General features: G+C 35.8%; 1 protein-coding gene across 1 annotated transcript in view; it reads right to left on the bottom strand.

The window, feature by feature from the left end:
• The window catches only part of RANBP9 (RAN binding protein 9), a 90,648-nt gene that overhangs the window by 37,640 nt on the left and 30,703 nt on the right, over window positions 1-22,305 (bottom strand). The gene's annotated exons all lie outside the window — the stretch shown is intronic.

The following is a 22,305-nucleotide window of genomic DNA, read 5'->3' as shown; positions in this document are numbered from 1 at the left end:
ATGCAATTTATTTTAAAAGCTTATAAGATATTAATAAAAACTGACAAAGACAGTTCAAAAGGGGGAAAGCATAAAGAAATATATTTATAAGTATCGATGCAAAAAAAGAAAAACTAAATAAAAAAGTAAACTGAATCCGATTTGTTAAAAGGCTAACTGTCGGTGATTGTATCATGATTTAAAATGGTATTTGACAAATTTCAGCTACCACTCCTAATAAAATCTCAAATAAAAATAAAAGGAAACTACCTAAGTATGACACACTTTTTTCCAAATCTAATACAGCAAGCAGGGCATTCAACAGTGAAACACTGAAGTCATTACCATTAAAATCAGGAACATAGAGATGCCTACAACTGTTAAACATTGTTTTGAAGGTTTTAGTTTAATAAAATAAGAAAATAGGAAGCTTAATAAGAGAACTAGATAACCAGTATAAATATTACAAGACATAAAATTATCTTAATTGTAGTTGCTCTGATTATATACATAGGAAACTATGGAACATACTAAAAGCTTTTAGAATTAACTAGTTATTTTGGAAAACTGGCTGAATTTAAGAAAAACATTTTAACTTCTTTTCTAGTAATAACCAGCTAGAGAAAGGAAGTGGAATATATAGACATATCAGTCATAATAACTACAGAAATTATAAAACAAGAGTAAAGAGCTCAAGTAAAGCTCCAGAATGATATCTTAGAAGTGGTAAATAGATGAGTATTTTAGGTATCTGGATAACTTGACAGCATAAAAATAGCAATCTTTCTAAAATTAATATATACATGTAATGAGGTTCACGATATACTCCAAACGAATATTTAAAACTAGAAAGAGTGATTTTAAAGTTCATATGTAAAAACAGAATTTTGATCAAGACAAAATTAAAAAAAATAACTCAGTGTTTGTCCTACTAGATATTAAAACTCAGACAATGGAATTCACAAGTGCAATATTACTAATAAGAGTAAGAGTCAAGTGACACAAGAATAACAAAACATTAAGAAACAGCATTTTGGATGTCTAGTCAAGACTCATGTAAGTTGGTATTCTGACTCAGCCCCTTTGTTCCAAATACAGTATACAATGTAATTACTTATTTTTTAAAAAAGTAGTAAGTCACAAGATAATCTTTGAGAAGAGACACAAAACTGAGCAGGGGTACAGCTCTGGCCCTGCAAAGCTCTGGGTCCTTGAGCACCCATTAATGGGTAGGAGTTTCTCCTGAGGAAACAAAGACTAAAAAGGCTCCACAAGGGGATCATTAGCTATGCTCACGGCTTAAAGCCAACAATTGGAATGGGCTTCCCCTCCTGAAGGGGAAGAAAACACTGATACCACCTGCGGCCTTGGCTAAAATTCACTTGCCATTGTTGCCTAGTTGAAGGGAAGGGGGAAGGAATAGCCTCTTAACTAAGATCTGAACAAAGTTACTGAATGGATTTGTTATTGAATCTGCAATACTCCCAATACCACTTTGAACAAAGAACCTGGAAACTCTAATGTAGACCTGGTTTTAGACTGGGGACCCAGGAGTTAGAAAGCAACTATAAAGTATAATAAAGGGAAAATAAGTATAGAACTAGATAGATAAACAAAATGGAGAAAAATGTTAAACTTTCTAATTAAAATGAGGCCACAAAAACAAAATTCTAAAATATACCAAATATATCTATAAGACCAACGAAATACACAACTGGAACATGAATTCATTCTAGATGACATCAATCAATGGAGAGTATGACAAAAATTTTTTTTAATACATTTAGGATTATGTGAAAGAAAAAAAGGAGTCACCATCACTAAACAATACAGTAGAGCATCAATATTTACTCCGATAATTTAGCCAGTGATTTTGCACAACTCAACTGAAAAATACGTTGGTAAGCTGAAAGTGCACACCACAAACAGAGGAAGATAAAAACACATCCCAGACTATCAATGCAAATAAAATCCTAAACGCTTCCAAAAAGAAAGGCAGATTACCTCAGAAAGTATGATGATTAAAATGACAGCTGACTCCTCCCCAGCAACAGGTGATGACTGTAAACAATGGCACGAAGTATTGAAAGTAAAGAACTATCAACCTAGAACTTAATTCCCAGGTAAACCATCATCCAAGAATGAGGGCAAAATAAGATATTTTATGGCATAATAAAGCTAACGCTTTACTATCCACAAGTGTTCACAAAAGAACTATTTGAGAATAGACTTTAGGAGGAAGACAAGTGAAAACAGAAGGAATGCATGGGACAAAGAAATGACAACTAGAAAAGAAAATGATGAAATGTAATTAAAATGAATTACTGAAAAAAATGCTATTAAAGAATTTTAAAAATCTATAATCCAGTTATAATGTGCTAGAATACAATTCAAAATTACTTGACATATAAAGACATAGTAAAACATGACCCACATTCAAGAGAAAAGACAAACAAGAGAATGACCCGGAGAGCCTCAAGTCATTGGAATTAAAGCTAAAGTATTCAAGGCAGCTGCTGTTACTATGCTCAAGGATGTAAAGGGAAATATGCTTGTAATGAATGAAATAGGAAATTTCAACAAAGAAAAAGAAGCAATAAAAAAATGAAATTCTGGGGCTTCTCTGGTGGCACAGTGGTTGAGAGTCCGCCTGCCGATGCAGGGGACACAGGTTCGTGCCCTGGTCTGGGAAGATCCCACATGCCGCGGAGCAGGTGGGCCCGTGAGCCATGGCCGCTGAGCCTGCGCATCTGGAGCCTGTGCTCTGCAACGGGAGAGGCCACAACAGTGAGAGGCCCGCGTATCATAAAAAAAAAAAAAGAAAGAAAGAAATTCTGGAGCTGAAATATATTTGAAATAAATATTTACTAATGTACCTAATGGCACACTGAAAATGGCAAAATGAGTAAGTAAACAATGACAGAACTGATACAAAGAACAGAGAAAAAATACTGATGGAATAAAAAGAGAGTCCCTTGGGCAGTAGCAAAAGGTCTAACATAAATGTAACTGAAGTCCCACAAGGAGAAAGAGAATGGAACAAAAAAATTGAGAAAAATTCCCCAAATTGGGTAAAAGAAAAAAATTTACACATTTAAGAAGCATAGAAACCTCAGCAGGTTAAGTACAAAGAAAAGCACACATAGGCACAAATCACAGTCAAACAGCTAAAAACTAAGAATGAAGAGAAAATACTGAAAGCAGTCAGAAAAAAATGATGTATTACTTTCAACAGGAACACTAAGCTGAATATCTACTGACTTCTCAGAAGAAAATATGAAGGCCAAAAGATGGCTGAATAAAATATTTACAAGAGCAGAAAAGGGGAAGGGGAACCCATGCCAACACAGGGTGTTATATTAAGGAAATATCCTTCAAGAATGAAAGCGAAATAAAAATATTTCTCAGATAAGAGAAAAAGAATGTGTTGCCAGCAGACCTGCACTAAGAAAAATAATAAAGAAAATCTGCCAAACTGAAAGGAATCAGATAGCTATATCATATGTGTATATATATATATATATATAAAGGTATATCAGATATAACATATACAGGTACATCAGATAGATACCTGGATTTTCAGGAAGGAAAGAAGAGCATTGCAAATGGCACACACATGGGTATATAATAAAAGACTGTTTTCACTCTTAATTTCCTTAAAAACATGTATGACTCCTTAAAGCAAAAATAACATGTATTGCCCAGTTCATAAGATAAGTAGATGTAATACATATGGGTAACTACAGCAAAAAGTACAGGAAGAGGCAGTAAATGGACCTATATGGTTGCAAGTTTCTGTATTTTATGTGAAATAGTTGAACATTAATTCTTAGTAAGTTATGAAAATAGGGATATATACTAAAATCTTTAGAGTAGCCACTAAAAAACTACAGAGATATTAGTTAAAAAGCCAACAGGTAGGGCTTCCCTGGTGGCGCAGTGGTTAAGAGTACGCCTGCCAATGCAGAGGACGCGGGTTCGTGCCCCGGGCCGGGAAGATCCCACATGCCATGGAGCGGCTGGGCCCATGAGCCATGGCCGCTGAGCCTGCGCGTCCGGAGCCTGTGCTCCGCAATGGGAGAGGCCACAACCGTGAGAGGCCCACATACCGCAAAAAAAAAAAAAAAGAAAAAAAAGAAAAGCCAACAGGTAAATTAGGACAGAATTCTAGCAATATATCAAAATGATAATATATCAAGACCAGGTGGTGTTAATACAGGAACACAACACTGGTTTAACATTCAAAACACCAATCAATATATTTTATCAGATTAGGAGAAAACTCTTATGATCATTTAAATAGTTGTAGAAAAACATTTGACAAAATTCAACACCTATTCACAATAAAAACTCTCAGCAAACCAGAAATACGAGGGAACTTCACCAACCTACATTTACAAAAAACCTACAGCTAGCATTCGTAATAGTGAAATATTGAAAGCTATTCCCGTGAGATCAAGAACAAGCTAAGAATGCCAGCTGTCACCACTTCTATTCAACACTGTACTGAAAACCCTAAGCATTTCAATAAGGCAATAAAGAGAAATAAAAGGCATAAATAAAAAAGGAAGAAATAACTTGCCCAATGTCACACAGCTAATAAGTGGCAGAACGTACTGGGCAAGTTACTCATCTGAACAATGTGCTGATAACAACGAAAACTACCTCACTGGTTTGTTGTGCGGGCTAAGTATATTTGCAAATGCAAGGAACTCAGAGGTGTGCCAAATTTATAACAAGAACTGTGTTACTGTGACTGTTAGCATTTTATTCTCTGTACCCAGTGGAGGCCTGGCACATAGAAGATGCTCAATGCACAGTTTTGAAGGAATGAATAAATGAATGAATGATTAGTTTGATTTTAAAAAAATCTCATAAAGTAATGGTATGACATATTTTTAGAGTTTAACATAGCTTGCTTATTTATTTATTTATTGGGCTGCGTTGGGTCTTCGTTGCTGCGCGCGGGCTTTCTCTAACCACGGCAAGTGGGGGCTACTCTTCCTTGTGGTGCGCGGGCTTCTCATTGCGGTGGCTTCTCTTATTGCGTAGCACGGGCCCTAGAGCACGTGGGTGTCAGTAGTTGCAGTGTGCGGGCTCAGTAGTTGTGGCTCACAAGCTCTAGAGCACAGGCTCAGTTGTTGTGGCGCACGGGCTTAGTTGCTCCAAGGCACGTGGGATCTTCCTGGGCCAGGGATCAAACCCGTGTCCCCTGAATTGGCAGGTGGATTCTCAACCACCACGCCACCAGAAAGTCCCAACATAGCTTATTGTTAAAATTGAATACAGACATATAAATATATTCATCTAATAAAAACATCCTATTTGGGGGAAAAAAAGGAAGAAATCAATCTGACTTTACTTGTAGATAACCTAATTTAACAAGAGATAATCTTAAAAAAACATAAAATAATCAGAATAAGTGAATTTAACATGGCTGCAGGATACAAAGTTATTGTATAAAAAAATCTATTGTATTTGTATATACTGGCGGTAAACACTAAGAAGATAAAATTTAAAAAACAATTACGTCTACAATAGCACTAGAAAGCATAAAACATTTAAGAACTGAACAAAAGGCGTGTAGAATTTCTCTGCTGAAAATTACCAAACACCGACGGGGGGAATTAAAGAAGATGTAAATAAATGGAGAGATTTATCACATTTATGGACTAGAAGACTCAATACTATTATTAAGGCTGCAATTCTCTCCAAATTGATCTCTAGAGTCAATGCAATCCATATTATACTCACGCTAGGAGGTTTTTGTAAAAATTGACAGGCTGATTCTAACGTTTATACAGAAATAAACAGGATCTAAAATATCCAAAGAAAGTTTGAAAAAGAATACAGATGTAGGACTTACACCATCTGACCTCAAGATTTACCATAAACCTGATTAAGCAAGACAGTATGGTACCAGAATTAAGGATCAACAAATAAATCAATGGAATGGATTCAGAAAGAGCTCAGAAAGAGATCCACACTTATACAATCCTTTAATATTTTACAAGGGTGCCAAGACAATCCAAAGGAGTAAGGAAAGTTTTTCTAACAAACAGTGATAGAACTGATACCCATTTGGAAAAGTAAACATTAATCTCTACCTCACACGATATATAAAACTCAACTGAAGACGGATCATACTCCTAAATATGAAAGTTAAAACTATAAAGCTTCTAAAAGAAAACATGTGAAAATATCTTAATGACTTTGGGATAAAGCAAATACCTATCAGGACACAGAAAGCAAGAACCATAAAATAACAAACTCATAAACCAGACATCAGCAAAATTAAAATCTTCTGCTCAAAAGACATAAGACTATTCAATTTTTATAAATGGACAAAAGATCTGAATAGACACTTCACAAAATAATACTGCAAATAACCAAGAAGCACGTGAAACTGCTACACAGCATTAGTCAGTCACTAGAGAAACAAAAATTAGAACCACACTGAGATACCACCATGCACCCAGCAGAACGGTTAAAATGTAAGACTGGCCACACCAGTACTGCCACAGATTTGGCACAGTAAGAGCTTTCATACACTGTTGGTGGGAACGTAAAACGGGACAACTCCTTTGGAACCATGGCTGGCAGTGTCTCAAAAGACTGAACGTGTACCTACCCCAAGACCCAGCAATTCCACTCAAAAGATAAATGAAGGCACTATGTGCACCTAGAGACTTGTACAAATACGTTCATAAGAGCTCTTCACAATGGAGGAAAAACTGAAACAGCCTGGGTATCTATCAACAAATGAATGTATACACAAACTGTGGTATGTTCTACTCAGAAATAAAATGGAAAATGAATTATCGATATACACAACATGGATGATCTAAAAAATGTTACCGTGAGTCAAAGAAACCTTACTAAGATTTCTTATGATTCTTTTTACAGACATACCTCATTTTATTGAGCTTCCCAGATGCTGTGTTTGTTTACAAACTGAAGGTCTGTGGCAGCCCTGCATCCAGCAAGTCTATCGGCACCAATTTTCCAACAGCACTTGCTCACTGCGTGCCTCTGTCACATTTTAGTAATTCTTATAATATTTCAAACTTTTTCATCATTAGCAGTTTTTAGCAGTGAAGTATATAATGTAAATACTTTTTCTGACATAATGTTATTGCACAATTAACAGACCACAGTATAATGTAAACATAATTTATATGCACCGGGAAACCAAAAAATTCATGTGACTCGCTTTCTTGTTGTATTTGCTTTATTGTGGCAGTCTGAAACTGAACCTGCAATTTCTCTGAGGTATGCCTGTATATGAAGTTCCGAACAGACAAAATGAAAATAACAGTCACCTCTGAGAGGGTGAGGACAGGGCCTAACTGGGAAAGAGTACGAGGGAACACTTCTAAGGATGATGGTACAGTTCTATGTTTTGATGGGAGCTTGCATTTCACAGGTGTATATGCATCTGCAAAACTCATCAAACGGTACACTTCAGACTTCACTGTACGTAACTTTTAGGATGATTAAAAAAAGAACAGTAAGCAAGTATCAAATTCTACTTAGTGATATGCATGGTGTAGTAATTAGAAGTTAAGTCTACTTACTTTGAAATGCATCAAAAAATAAGATGGATCACTGGGTGGACAAAATAATGGGCAGATACGGGATACAGCAGTTACAGTCAGTTCTACCACAGCATGACATCTGAGTTCCTTAAAATCACTGCACTATACAACACCATGCAATAAAAACCACAGAGTTTATGGGGGAAGTGGGGTTACGAGCAAAACAGTCAAAAACTTCATCAGTAACATATTTTAAAAAATATAAGAATCCAAAAAAAACCCACCAAAATTCAATAAAAATGGTTTTACATATGTTGAATTGTCAAGAAATACATAAATACTACAATAAATATAGTACCTTACACTGAAAAGACCTGAAGTTTGCTTAGGGTAGTAGGTGAAGCAGGGCTGCAGCTTGTGAGTTATTGTGAAGTGGTGGAAGGAGCTCACAGGGGAAATACGCAACAGCAGATGTGGACGGGTGTGGCTCCCAACAAACAGCGAACCAAGGAAGCTGGAAGATGCCTGAGGTGTTGCATGACATATAAAAACACGCTCAAATTCAGTAGCAGTGAGGGAGTGGAAAGATTTGACGGACAAGAAACTTACTGTGGTATTATGTGCAGTAAGTCCCCTACAATATGAACCTCCAAGTTGCGAACTTTCAAAGATGCCAACGTGCGTTCGCATGTCCAGTCACATAAGTAAGTTCACGTGTCTGGTGTACATTGTCATGTGAGTGCATCCTCTATGAGTGGTAGTGCTTTTGGTACTTTACTGTACAGTACGGTACAGAGTACAGTATCTTCATTTCAAGCCCAGGATGTCCGGAAGCAAGCGTAAAAGCAGCGGTGATGTAGCTGGTACTGCTAAGAAGTGCCAAGTGAGAACAATGGACACAAAAGTGAAAACAATTGAGAGAGTGGAAAGAGGCGAAAAGATGGGAGACATCACTCGTTCTTATAACATGAATCGTCCAACCATCTGCACGATTCTGAAGAATAAGGACAAGATCATGGAACATGTGAAGTCTGCTGTGCCGAAGATGTCAACGATAATATCGAAGAAGTGTGAGAAAGTGATGGAGGAGATGGAGAAACTTGTGCAGATGCAGGACCAGCATCAGCGTCGAGCTGCTCAGCTTAATGCTGATTCAAGAGAGAGCCAGAAGCCTTTATGAAGACTTGAAGAAGAAACACGGCAAAGAATCAGAGGGCACATCTTTTAATGCCAGCCATTGCTGGTTTCACTGGTTCAAGGCTAGAGCCAACCTTCACAACGTAAAAGTAAGTGGTGAGGTAGCAAGGGCAGATACGGTAGCTGCCCAGGAATTTCCTGAAATGCTTCAAGAAATTATTGATGAAGGCTCGTATTTACCCGAGCAGGTTTTTAATGTGGATGAGACAGGAGTGTACTGGAAGAGGATGGCAGACGGAAGTTACATCAGTAAGGAGGAAGGAAAAGTAGATGCCAGGTTATATATAAAGCAGCAAAGGTTAGGCTAACTCAGCTGTTTGGTGGCAGTGCTTCCGGTGATATGAAGCTGAAGCCTCTCTTAGTTTATCATTCAGAGAACCCAAGAGCCCTTAAAAACATAGCCAAGGGCTCTCTCTTCCTGGTGTGTGGAAGCATAACCCCAAAGCCTGTGTTACAAAGGCCATTTTCCAGGACTGGTTTTTCCACCACTTTAGCCCAGAGGTAGAGAAATACTGCTTGGAGAAGGACGACCCACTAAACATTCTTTTGCTGCTCCATGGTGCTCCGGGCCACCCTCCCATTCATGGGACAACTTTCATCCCAATGACAAAGTAGCGCATCTGCCACTGAATACTGTGTCGCTCATCCAACCTATGGACCAGGGAGTTAAAGTGACTTTCAGGAAATATTATTTACGTCACACTTTTCGTCAGACAGTAAAGGCGAGTGATGAATCAGGAACAACCCTGTGACAATTTTGGAAGGACTAGAACATCTACAAGGCCATAAAAAACACTGACTTTGCTTGGCGTGAGGTTATGGCCATCACCCTGAACGGGGTTTGGAAGAACCTTTGCCAGCAGTGTGTTCACAATTTGCGTGGATTTGAGAAGGTGGATGAGGAGTCCAAACAGGTCTCCAGCAAGAAGACCAAGTGACACTCAGCAAGAAGCCGGAGCTAGATCTGCAAGAGGACAACTTCACTGAACTCCTTGCTGTGCAACACGAGGAGCTTACTAATGAAGACCTGATGGAACTGGAGGCCCAGAGAAAGGACGAAGAGAGACAAGAGGGAGAAAAAGTAACTGAAAAACCGAAGAGATTCACAATGCAGGAAATGGCAAGGGGGTTTTCTTTATTTGAGGAGGAACTGTTAGTTTTTGAGGCACAGGACCCAAACAGAGAACAGTACACGAAGGTACCATTCACGAAGCAGCCGTTCAGAATGTAATCAAGTGCAACCCTGTCATCTATGATGAGAGCTACTACCCAGACATCACTGGATCGTTTTTTCAAAAGGGTAGATAAAATTGATTCCAGCAAGGAACCAGAACCTGTGCCATCAACGTCAGGCCATGAGTGAAACTGCAGCTTGTCCTCCGTCTCCTGCTGCTGACGATCCTTCAGCTCTACCATCTCCCACCTCCTCTCCCTCCTCCAGTCAGTAACTCTTCTTGCCTGTTCACTCGATGCCAGCCCCTGTGTGCCAGCTGTTGTACTATACTACTATACTTTTCAAGTTACTGTAAGATTAAAAACGTTTTATTTTTTGTTTTTCATGTATTATTTGTGTGAAAAGTACTACAAACCTATTACAGTATGGTACTATATAGCCGACTGTGCTAGTTGGGTACCTAGGCTAACTTTGTTGGACTTATGAACAAACTGGACTTACAAATGCTCTCTTGGAATGGGACTCATTCATATGTAGGGGACTTATTGTGTTTAGAAAGGGAAATGGACATGAAGTTTTTTTAGATCAATATATCAATACAGATAATTTCAAATTATACATTATCAGCATTGTTAATAATAGTGTGCCAAATATCAAAGAACAGAGACTAGAGGACTAGTTTAGTTTAATTCCTATTATAGATAGATTTAAGTTTACTAACTTATTATTCGTCCTACCTGTTCTTTCCATTTGTCCTTTTCTGTGTTCTTTGTATTTTTGTATTTTATGACCTTTGTTAGCTTTTTGCTATATATTTTGGCATTGCATTAATGAGTACCACATAAGTTTAAAAAACTGCACCTTTAATATGTCATATTCTTGACTGAATTAGTATATTTATCAAATGCTGGCAATGCAACACACAACTTTTAAAAACCTTTTTACCTCTTCCCACATGTTCTGATACTGTGGTCATGTTTTGCTTCATTGTATGTCACAAACTCCACAAGAGCAAGTTACTATTATTACTTTATATAACTAATGCTATGTAACCCAGATAGACCAACAACAGACTTCTCGTGAGAAACCATGGAAGCTTGAAAGCAGTGGGATAATATATTGCAACTGCTGAAAGAAAAAAAACTATAAACCAAGAATTCTACATCCACTAAAACTGTATTTCAAAAGAGAAATTAAGACGTTCCTAAATAACAAAAACAGAGAATCTGTCACTAGCAGACCTGCGCTATAAGAAATAAGGTGGAAAAGAAACTAGTCAGTTACACAAATGTATACAAAGAAATAAAGAACATCAGTAAAGATAACTGCATAGGTAAGCATAAAAGGCAGTGTAAGTGTATTTTTCTTTGTAACTCTTTTCTTCTCCTATCTAACTTAAAAGACATAAAGCAATAATTATAACTCTCTGGGCCTAAACTGTATAAAGGTATAATTTATGACAATAATAGCAAAAAGGAGAGGGGAGACAATGAAAATATTATGAAGCTAGGTTTAACACACTGTTGGAATTAAGTTGATATTAATCCAATTTATATTGTTTTGAGTTAGGATATTATATGAGTAATCTGCCAGAGCAACCACTAAGAAAATAACTCAAAAACTACAGAAAAGAAACCACAATAAAATTATTAAAAGGTACACTAAAAAGTTTACTTCAAACAAAAGAAAGCAACAGAAGAACAGAAAAACAAAAAGACATGACACCAAAATAGCAGACATAAGTCCTCCCTTATCAGTAATTGCAATAACTGCAAATGGATAAAATCATTCAAAGGCAGAGACTCACAGAACACATTTTTCTTTTTTTAAAGATCCAAAGAGATGTTGTCTACAGAGACATTTCAGATTTGAATACACAAATAGGTTGAAATTAAAAGGAAAGAAAAAGAAATACTATGCAAACAGTAATCAAAAGAGAGCTGAAAGTTATACTTGCATCAGACAAAATAGAATTTAAGACAAAATTTGTTACTAGAAACAAAACAATATATTTATCATTTATTATGATAAAAAGGGTCAATACATCAAGAAGACATAAAAATTATATACAAATATGAACCTAACAACAGAGCCCTAAAATATTTAAAGCAAAACCCCACAGAATTAGGGAGAAATACACAATTCATGATAATGGTTGGAGACTTCAATAACCTACTTTCAATAATGGATGCAACAACTGACAGGAAATCAACAAGAAATGTAAAACTTGAACATAACTATAAATCAACCAGAACTAACAGTCGTTTACAGAACACTCCACCAACCATGGTAGAATACACATGCTCCTCAAGTGCACACAGATTTTCCAAGACATATTAGGCCATAAAACAAGCCTCAATAAATTAAAAAAAAAAATGAAATCATACATGGTATATACTCTCCAACTACAAGAAAATTAAGTTAGAAATCACAAACAGAAGCAAATGTGGAATGTACACAAATATATGGATACTAAACATGATCCTAAAAAACCAATACAAAAAAAGAATAGGGGAAATTTAAAAACACTTAGAAACGAATGAGAATGAAAACACAATACACCAAAACTTGTAAGATGCAGCTAAAGTAGTTCTTAGAGGGAAGTTTTGTAGCTGCCATTGCCTAAAATAAAAAAAGCAAGATCTCTAATGAATAATCCAACTCTCAACCTCAAGAAACTAGAAAAAGAACAACAAACTATTAAACCCGAAGCAAGCAACAGGAAGGAGATAATAAAGATTAGAGCAGAAATAAAAAAGGCCAGAAAAACAACAGAATCAATCAGCCAAAAAATTGGTTCCACTAACCAAGAAAAAAAGACTCCAATTATCAGAAATCAGAAATGAAAGAAAAAATATTAATACCAAACTAAAAAAGATTTAAAAATTAACAGGATTATAAGAAAATACTGTGAACTATATAGCAACAAATTATATAACCTATTTAAAAACGAACAAATTCCTAGAAAGTCATAAACTACCAAAACTGATAAGCAAACTTAAAACTTCCCGCAAAGAAAAGCCCATGCTCAGATGGCTTCCCTGATGAATTCTACCAAACATATAGAGAAAAATGACCACCAATCCTTCTCAGACTCTTCTTCCCCACAAAGTAAGAAACACTTCCTAACTAATGCTACAAGGCCAGTGTTACCCTGCTGCCAAAATCAGATAAAGATATCACAAGGAAACAACAGATAAATATCCTTTATGAACACGGACACACAAATCCTCAACAAATTACTAGTAAATGAAGCCCAGTAACACACAAAAAGGATTATACATCATGACCAAGGGGAACTTATGCCAGGAATAAAAGGCTGGTTTAGAAACAAAATCATTGTAATATTAATATAACATTAACATAATAAAGGATAAAAGCCACAAGATCATCTCAACAGACACAGAAAAAGAATTAGGCAAAATTCATCACCTTTCTTGATAAAGACACTCAACTAATTAGAAATAAAAGGGAAACTCCCAACCTGATAAAGGGCACCTATGAAAAAAAAATCTGTAGCTAACATCAGACTTAATGGTTAAGAGACTGCTTTTCCCTTAAAATCATGAACAAGAAAAAGATACCCTCTTTTACCACTTCTATTCAACATGGTACTGGAGGTTCTAGCTTGGGCAGTAAGGTATGAAAAATAAAAGACACCAGCTTGTTAAGGAAGGAGTAAACATCCTCTATTCACATACAACATAATTTTGTATATAAAAAATCCAAAAGAATCCTTACCAAAATACTATTAAAAACTAATAAACAAAATCAGCATGACTGCAGGATACAAGTTCAATATGAAAATCTAATTTTATTTCTACACACGAGCAATGAACAATTTAAAAATAAATTTAAGAAAACAATTCCACTTACAACAGAATCAAAAAGAATAAAATATCTACAAATAAACTTAACAAGACAGTACAAGACTTGAACATGAAAAACTACAAAACACTGTTGAAAGAAATTAAAGAAAACCTAAATAAGTGGAAAGGCTACCATGTTTATGGATTGGAAGAATTAATACTGTTAAGATAGCAATATAAAAAAAAAAGATAGCAATATTCCCCTAATCAATCTAGAGATTCAAGGCAATCTCTATCAAAAGTCTAACTTGCTTTTCTGCAGGAAGTGACAAACTGATCCTGAAACTTGTACGGAAATGTAATAGGGCCCAGGAGAGCCAAAGCAATCTTGAAAAGGAACAAAATTGGAGGACTCACAGTTCCCAATTTTAAAACTCATTGTAAAGTTACAGTAATCAAGAGAGTACATTACTGGCTTAAGAATAGACATAATTTTTTTTTTTTTTTTTTGCGGTACACAGGCCTCTCACCGCCGTGGCCTCTCCCGTTGCGGAGCACAGGCTCCGGACGCGCAGGCCCAGCGGCCATGGCTCACGGGCCCAGCCGCTCCGTGACATAGGGGATCCTCCCGGACTGGGGCACGAACCCGCGTCCCTGGTATCGGGCGGTGGACTCGCAACCACTGCGCCACCAAGGAAGCCCTAGACATAAATATTAATGCAATAAAATTTAGAATCTAGAAATTAACCCTTACATTTATGATCAATTGATTTTGACAAGCTGGACAAGACCATTCAAAGGAGGAAAAAATAGTTTTTACAACAAACTGTGCTGGGACAATTGGATATATGTATGCAAACCAAGGGAAGTGAATCAATACCCCACACCATATACAAAAATTAATTTAAAAATGGAATCAAAAACTAAGAGGGAGTGCTAAAACCACATACTCTTAGATAAAAACACTGGAGTAAATCTTCATGACCCTGGATCAGACAATGGTTTCTTAGATATGGCAGCAAAAGCACAAGCAATGAAAGAAAAATAAACTAGACTTCAGAAAAATTTAAAACTTTTGTGCTTCAAAGGATACTGTCAAGGAAATTAAAAGACAAACCCCAGAATAGGGGAAAATATATACAAATCTACATAGCTGATATGTGATTTCTATCCGGAACATATGTACGATTCTTAGAACTGAACAATAAAAAGAAAACCCAACTAAAAAAACGGGCAAAGGATCTGAACAGACATTTCTCCAAAAAAGATAATACAAGTGACCCATAAGCACATGAGAAGATGCTCAACATCATCATCAGAGTCATTGGAAAATGCAAACCAAAGCCACTGTCACTTCACACACAGTAGGTGGCTAAAACCAAGAGGATGTGTTGGCAAGGATGTGGAGAACTGAGCACTTTCATAGTTGGCGGCAATGTAAAATAGTGCACTCACTTTGGAAAAGAGTTCAGCAGTTCCTTGAAATGGTAATCACAGTGTCCTTGTGAACCATTAACTCAACTCCTAGGTGTCTATTCAGGAGCAATGAAAACATATCCACCCCCAAAAATGTTACACATATGTTCCTAACAGCATTCTTCCTAAGAGCCAAAAAAGTGTTTCTACCTACTAATGAACGGATAAACAAATGTAATTTCTTTACAAGGGAATATTATTTGACCTCAAAAAGAAATGTGAGTACTGATCAATGCTACAGCATGAGGAACCTTGAAAACACTATACTAAGACAAACCAGAAACAAAAGACCACATATTATATGATTCCATTTATATAAAATGTGCAGTATAGGCAAATCCACAAAAACAAAATACTTAAGTGCTTGCCTAGGACTGGGAAGAGTGGCTGCTAATAGATATAACAGGATTTCTTTTTCAGGTGATACAAATGTTCTGAAGTTAGACAGTGGTAAGGGTTGCACAATTCTGTAAATATACTAGAAACTACCAAACCATGCTTTTAAGGGTAAATTTTTATGGGTATATGAATTATGTCTCCATAAAACTCTCATTAAATCATAAACAAGAGGACTTCTGGCTTCAGCTCTGATGTGTAAAGAGACTGAAATTTGTCACTCCCTCACAACAGGAAAAAAAAGGTGATCAAATTGGAACGCAACCACTCCTCTTAGATTCGTCAGAAAACTGAGTTCACAGGGCAAAATGCCTCCAGGAAAATTGAAGAGACAAGTGAACACAGAGAATGAGAGCTTACCAGGAGTAGGAATCTCTGGAGACTTTAACTGGTAGAAATACTTTAAAGGTGAATGAATTGCTGGAGGCTGAGTGTGAACTAGCTTGAGCTTTAAACCTCTTAGGGTTCCGCTCTTAGAGAAGCTTCCATATACTCATGAGTTTGACCTTCAGGAGCTCCACCATGTTATCATTAAACAAACAAACAAGCAAACAAACAAAACCCTTCCAGTTTTGTGCTGGGGAGAGGAAAAGTAACCATTTTGAGATATGCCCAGAGCAATCTGGTCTCTTTAACAAAGACCTGCCTTCAAGGGTAACTACTTTCCAGGGCCTTTTTGACCTAGAGGGAGGGTAATCAGACAACTCCAGTACCAGTTAGCCTTCCCAATTGAAGTAAGGGGAGAAGGAAAAAAGGGTAAAACTCTTCCAAAGATCACAGCCCAGGAACTCTGGTCAACTACAACAACTACAAGTGGTATTTAATCATAAGTTACAGAACACTTCCCTTCCTGGTACCTATCACCACATCAACAAGGCTCCAGTATAAAAACAAATGACAAGTGAGACAGCTGAAAGACACAGACTCTACTTAAGGAGTTTCTAGGGAAACCCAAAACAGCAGGGAAAACAAAAGCAAGGAAACTAGAGGTAAATTAAGCTTCTGACACCTACAAATAATACAAACAAATTGGCAAACATTAAACACAGCCTAACTCTTAGCCAGATAATCATAAAACCTCACTTAAGACCTATTTACCTGAATTCCTGCTATCCAATAAATCATGTAGTTTTCAACAACAGAACAATTCACTACTTGCTAAAAAGAAACATAGCATTCTGAAGAGACGGAGCAAGCATCACAACTACATCAGACATGGCAGAACTTGGGAGTTACCAAACGAAAAAGTTAAGAGAACTGTGATTAGCAGGCTACGGACTACAAAAAAGAATCAAAACAAATGCTAGACATCAAAAACACTAACACAAAGGAAGAATGCTTTCAACAGGCTCATCATTCGACTAAACACAACTGAGGAAACAATCTGTGAGCTTGAAGGTACGTCAGCAGACACTTCCCAAACTTAAATGGCAAGAGAAAAAAGGAATGAAAAAAACAGAAAAGAATATACAAGACCTGTGGGACAACAATAAAAGGTGTAACACAGAATGAGGATATGGCAAGGAGAGGGGAGAAACTTAAGTATGTGAAGTAATACTGGCCGAGAATTTTTTCCAACCCCAAATTCCAGAAAGCTCATAGAACACTAATAGGACAAATACCCAAACATCAACACCTAATTTATCATATTCAAATTGCAGAAAGTCAAAGAGAAAATATTAAAATAAGCTAAAGAACAACAACAAAAAAAAACCAAAACCAAACACCTTACCTATATGAAAGAAAAATAAGAATTACATCAGACTGCAGAAACCATACAAGCAAGAGACTGGAGTGAAATATTTGAGTGCTGAAAGAAAAAAAAATCTACCAACTATAATTTGATATCCAGTGAAATTTATCCTTCAAAAAAGTTAAGGACAAATAGACTTCATCAGACAAAAACTGAGACTATTTATTGCCATAGACCTGTCTTGCAAGAAGTTCTTCAGAAAGAAGGAAAAGACATAGGTAAGAAACTCAGATTTACATAAAGAAAGAAAGAGTCAGAGAAGGAATAAATAAAGATAAAATATTTTATTTTTCTGATTTTGTATTGATCTTGGATAACTGTTTGAATTGATTTTGGATAACTTGGATAATTGATCTTGGATAACTTGGATAACTGTTCAATTGATCTTGGAAAACTGTTCAAAATAATAACAGCAACAATGAATTAGGTAACTACATTTTATAGATAAGTGAAAGGAGTGACAGAAATATTATAAGGGACAGGAGGGAGGAATTGGTTATAATCTGTTACAAAGCACCTGCATTACCTGTAAAGTGGTAAAGTGTTACTTGAAAATGGACTTTTATTAGCTGAAAATGTCTACTGCAAACTCTACCAATAAAATTTTTAAAAGAAGTGTAATTGATATCTGAAGATAGATCAGAAAATGCAATCATAAAAAAATGCTCAATTAAAACCAAATCGGGGGGCTTCCCTGGTGCAGTGGTTGAGAGTCCGCCTGTCGATGCAGGGGACACGGGTTCGTGCCCCGGTTCGGGAAGATCCCACATGCCGCGGAGCGGCTGGGCCCGTGAGCCATGGCTGCTGAGCCTGCGCGTCCAGAGCCTGTGCTCCACAACGGGAGAGGCCACAACAGTGAGAGGCCCACGTACCGCAAAAAAAAAAAAAAACCCAAATGGGGGAAAAGATTTTTAAGAAAGCAACAAGGAACAAACTCAATGAACAGAAAAGTTATAATCAAGGTTGATACCACCCCAACTTTCACAGTACTCACTTTCAATGTGAAAGGTCTAAATACACCAATTAAAAGAAACTGACAGATTGAATAAGAAAACAAGGCCCATGTATATGTTGTCTACAAGAAGCCCACTTTAAATATAAAGACACAGATAGATTAAAAGGAAGGGATGGAGAAAGGTATACCATGCTAATACTAATCAAAAGAAAGCTGGACTAGCTATATTAGTTCCAAACAAAGCAGATTTCAGAACAAGGAAAATTATCAGGGATAAAGAGGAGCACTATGTAAAGTGTCAACTCTTGAAGAAGGCATAATAATTCTTAATGTTTATGCACCTAATAACAAAGTATCAAAAGATACGAGGCAAAAACTGACAGAATTGCAAAGAAAAACAGTTAAATCCACTAGTATAACTGAAGACATCTACAAACCTGCATCAGTAACTGGCAGACACAGCAGGGAGAAAACCAGTAAGGATACAGTCAAAGTCAACAGCATCATCAATCAACTGGATTTCACCGACATTTACATCCAATAACATAAGAATACATGTTCTTCTCAAGTTCACAAAAACATTCACCAAGAAAGGCCAGATTCTGTGTTAAGACATACCTTAACACATTTTAAAAACTGAAATAATACAAAGTACACTCTCAGACCACAATAAAATTAAACTAGAAATCAATAAAAGCTGAAAAATCCCAAATATTTAGAGATTAAGCATTACACTTCTAAATAACAAATGGGTCACAGAAGAAGATCCTCAGGAGAAATTTTAAAATTATTTTAGATTAAATGAAAATGAAAACATAACATCAAAATTTGTGGGATGCAGCTTTAAAAAAAGGTGCTTAGAGGAAAATTTATAGCACTGAATATTATAATAATCTAAAATCAATAATTTAAGCTTCTACCTTAGGAAACCAGTAATTAAGAAAAATATTAATTTTTCTTAATATTTTAGATTTTAGGAAGAAAAGAAATAATAAAAATCAGAGCAGAAATCAATGAAATTGCAAATAGGAAAACCGAGAAAATCAACAAAACTAAAAGCTTGTTCTTTATATTGCTAGTCATCAGGGAAATGCAAATCAAACCCACAATGAGATATCACCTCACACCTGTCAGAATGGCTATCACCAAAAAGACCACAAATAACAAATGCTGGCAAAGATGTGGACAACAGGGAACCTTTATACACTGTTCATGGGAATGTAAGTTGGGGTAGCCAATTAAAAAACAGTTCTAAAAATAGAACTACCATATGATCCAGCAATTCCACTCCTGAAGAAAATGAAAACACTAATTTGAAAAGATACATGCACCCCAATGTTCATAGTCACATTATTTCCAATAGTCAACATATGGAAGCAACTTAAGTGTCCATCAACAGATAAATGGATAAAGAAGATGTGATACACACACAGACACACTCACACACACTGGAGTGCTATGCAGCCATAAAAAAAATTCTGCCATTTGCAACAACATGGATGGACCTGAAGGGTATTAAGCTTAGTGAAGTAAGTCAGACAGAGAAAGACAAATACTGTATGTTATCACTTATATGAGGAATCTAAAAAATGAAATGAATGAATATAACAGAACAGAAACAGACTCACAGATACAGAGAACAAACTAGTGTTTACCAGTGGGGAGAGAGATGGGAGAGGGGCAAGGTAGGGGTAGGGGATTAAGAGGTATAACCTACCATGTATAAAATACATATTTTATATACATACTATGTATAAAATAAATAAGCTAGGTGGATATATTGTACAGCACAGGAAATATAGCCAGTATTTTATAATAACTTTAAATGGAGTATAATCCATAAAATATTCAATCACTATGTTGTACTCCTGAAACTAACATAATATTGTGAAGCAACTATACTTCAATCAACCAATAAAAGGAGGACGGAATGATTCTCCCCACCAAAAGAAACCTAAAAGCTGGTTCTCTGAAAAGCTCAATAAAATTAATAAACCTCTAGCCAAACTAACAAATTATTAATAACAGAACTGAAAGAAATCAGCAATTACTGTTGTCAGTAATAATATCACTAGTGATCTCATGGACATTAAAAGGAAAAAAAATTAATAATAACTTAATAATACAGATAAAATGGACCAATTCATAATTAATAATTTAGATAATAACTTAATAATTTTGATTAAATGGACCAATTCCTTAAAAGACATAATCTACCAAGACTAACAACAGGAGAAACAGATAATCTGAATATGCTTCTATATATTAAAGAAATTCAATCAATTATTAACAACCTTCCAAAAAGGAAAACACTACACACAGGTAGTTTAATTGTTGAATCCTACAAAACATTTAAGGAAGAAATGATACAACTGTCTACAAATCCATTCCAGAAAATACAAGCAGAGGGAACACTTCCTAAGTCATTTTTTGAGGCCAGCATTACCCTAATATGAAAACCAGATAAAGAGATTACAAGAAAGGAAAAGCACAGACCTATTTCTCAGGAACATAGATGTAAAAAATCCACAACAAAATATCAGCATATCAATCCAACAACGTATACAAAAGAATTAAACACTACAACCAAGTGCAATTTATTCCAGGTATGCAAAGCTGGTTCAGCCTTTGAAAATTAATATAATCCTTCACCAATAATTTAGAAGAAAAATCATATGATCATAATAGAAAAGCACTTGACAAAACGTAACACACTCATTCATGATTAAAACTCTCAGTAAACCAAGAATATAGGTAAACTACACAAAAACCTGTTTGCAAATACTTTTTACACCTATACTCATAACTGACATAACCTGGAAACAACCCAAAGTCCTTCAACTGGTGAAGGGATGATGAAACGTGGTACCTCTTGACAATGGACGACTACCCAGTAATTAAAAGCACTGAACTATTGGTTCAAGCACCAGCATGGTTTTAATCTTGAATGTACTATGTGGTCACTATAGATGCTGTTATAAAAATAGTATTTAATAAAATGTAAAGACATTAAACAATAATGGGGGAAGTATGTTATAAACAGCTTGTACTGTGTGTAAAGAAACAATGCTTTCCAAAAGGGTAAATATGGGGTAGATATGGCCCTTTCGAGTGAAGTAATTCAATGTCGAAAAGACGTTTCTGTCCTATAGGACTGGAATTAGCTTTTAATTTACAAAGTAATTTATTGAATCAGTGTGTTATTTGAAACTCAAAAGCAATTTTACGAACATAATTTCTTAACACAAGTGTTTAGGAATTTCAGAAATAAAGAAAATTTCAAATTATATGAATTTGAATAACTTAGCTGCTCAGTAAGCATTCCTCTAATGGGCCTAACAGTCATCTATCAAATTTCTTGCTTGATGTTTAATTTTTAAATTTCAAATTCTGAATAGTATCTTCACGTTACTCAAGGTACAAGAGGGATCTTTTTGTCTTACAGGATTTTAAAATTACTTAATACCTTTTGAAATAAAATGTTTTATTTCTGTCAAATGGCATCATAAATATAATGAAATAAGACTCCAAATAAGAGCACCAAAAGATAAGTATTGCTGCAAGATTCACTGCTGTATGTATATCTAGGTAATATTTCTACATAGAAACTCAGGGACACTTACCTGCAACTCACAAGCTACCAATCTTAAACATTTAAAAAAGATGAACATACACCTATCTCTTCTTTATGAAGAAGAAGAAGAAACATATGTCTACTCTCAACCATTAAAAGTGAACTGCTGACATATATCCAACTGGTGATTCATACAGTAGTGCTATAAAATTAAATCAAAATTATCTCATCAAAAGTTGTAGATGCTCCTGTGAAAATACATTAATCAAGTTTTTAAAAGATGCATGTATCAGGGGTAAAAGAAAAAAAAGCAATCACGAACCAAAAGGTTTAAAAAGTATGAAAAAGCAAACAAACAAAAAGAAAGCAATTGTCTAGGAAGCTAAGATTATGAATATATCAGATATTGTATGACAGAGTAAACAGATAAACTTCACTGGGCTGCTGCACTAGT

The sequence above is a fragment of the Mesoplodon bidens genome, assembly GCF_964165515.1.
Source record: "Mesoplodon bidens genome assembly, chromosome: 10".
NCBI classification, from domain to species: domain Eukaryota; kingdom Metazoa; phylum Chordata; class Mammalia; order Artiodactyla; family Ziphiidae; genus Mesoplodon; species Mesoplodon bidens.
The sequence above is the reverse complement of the archived record's forward strand: the minus strand, read 5'-3'. Positions and strand labels throughout refer to the sequence as shown.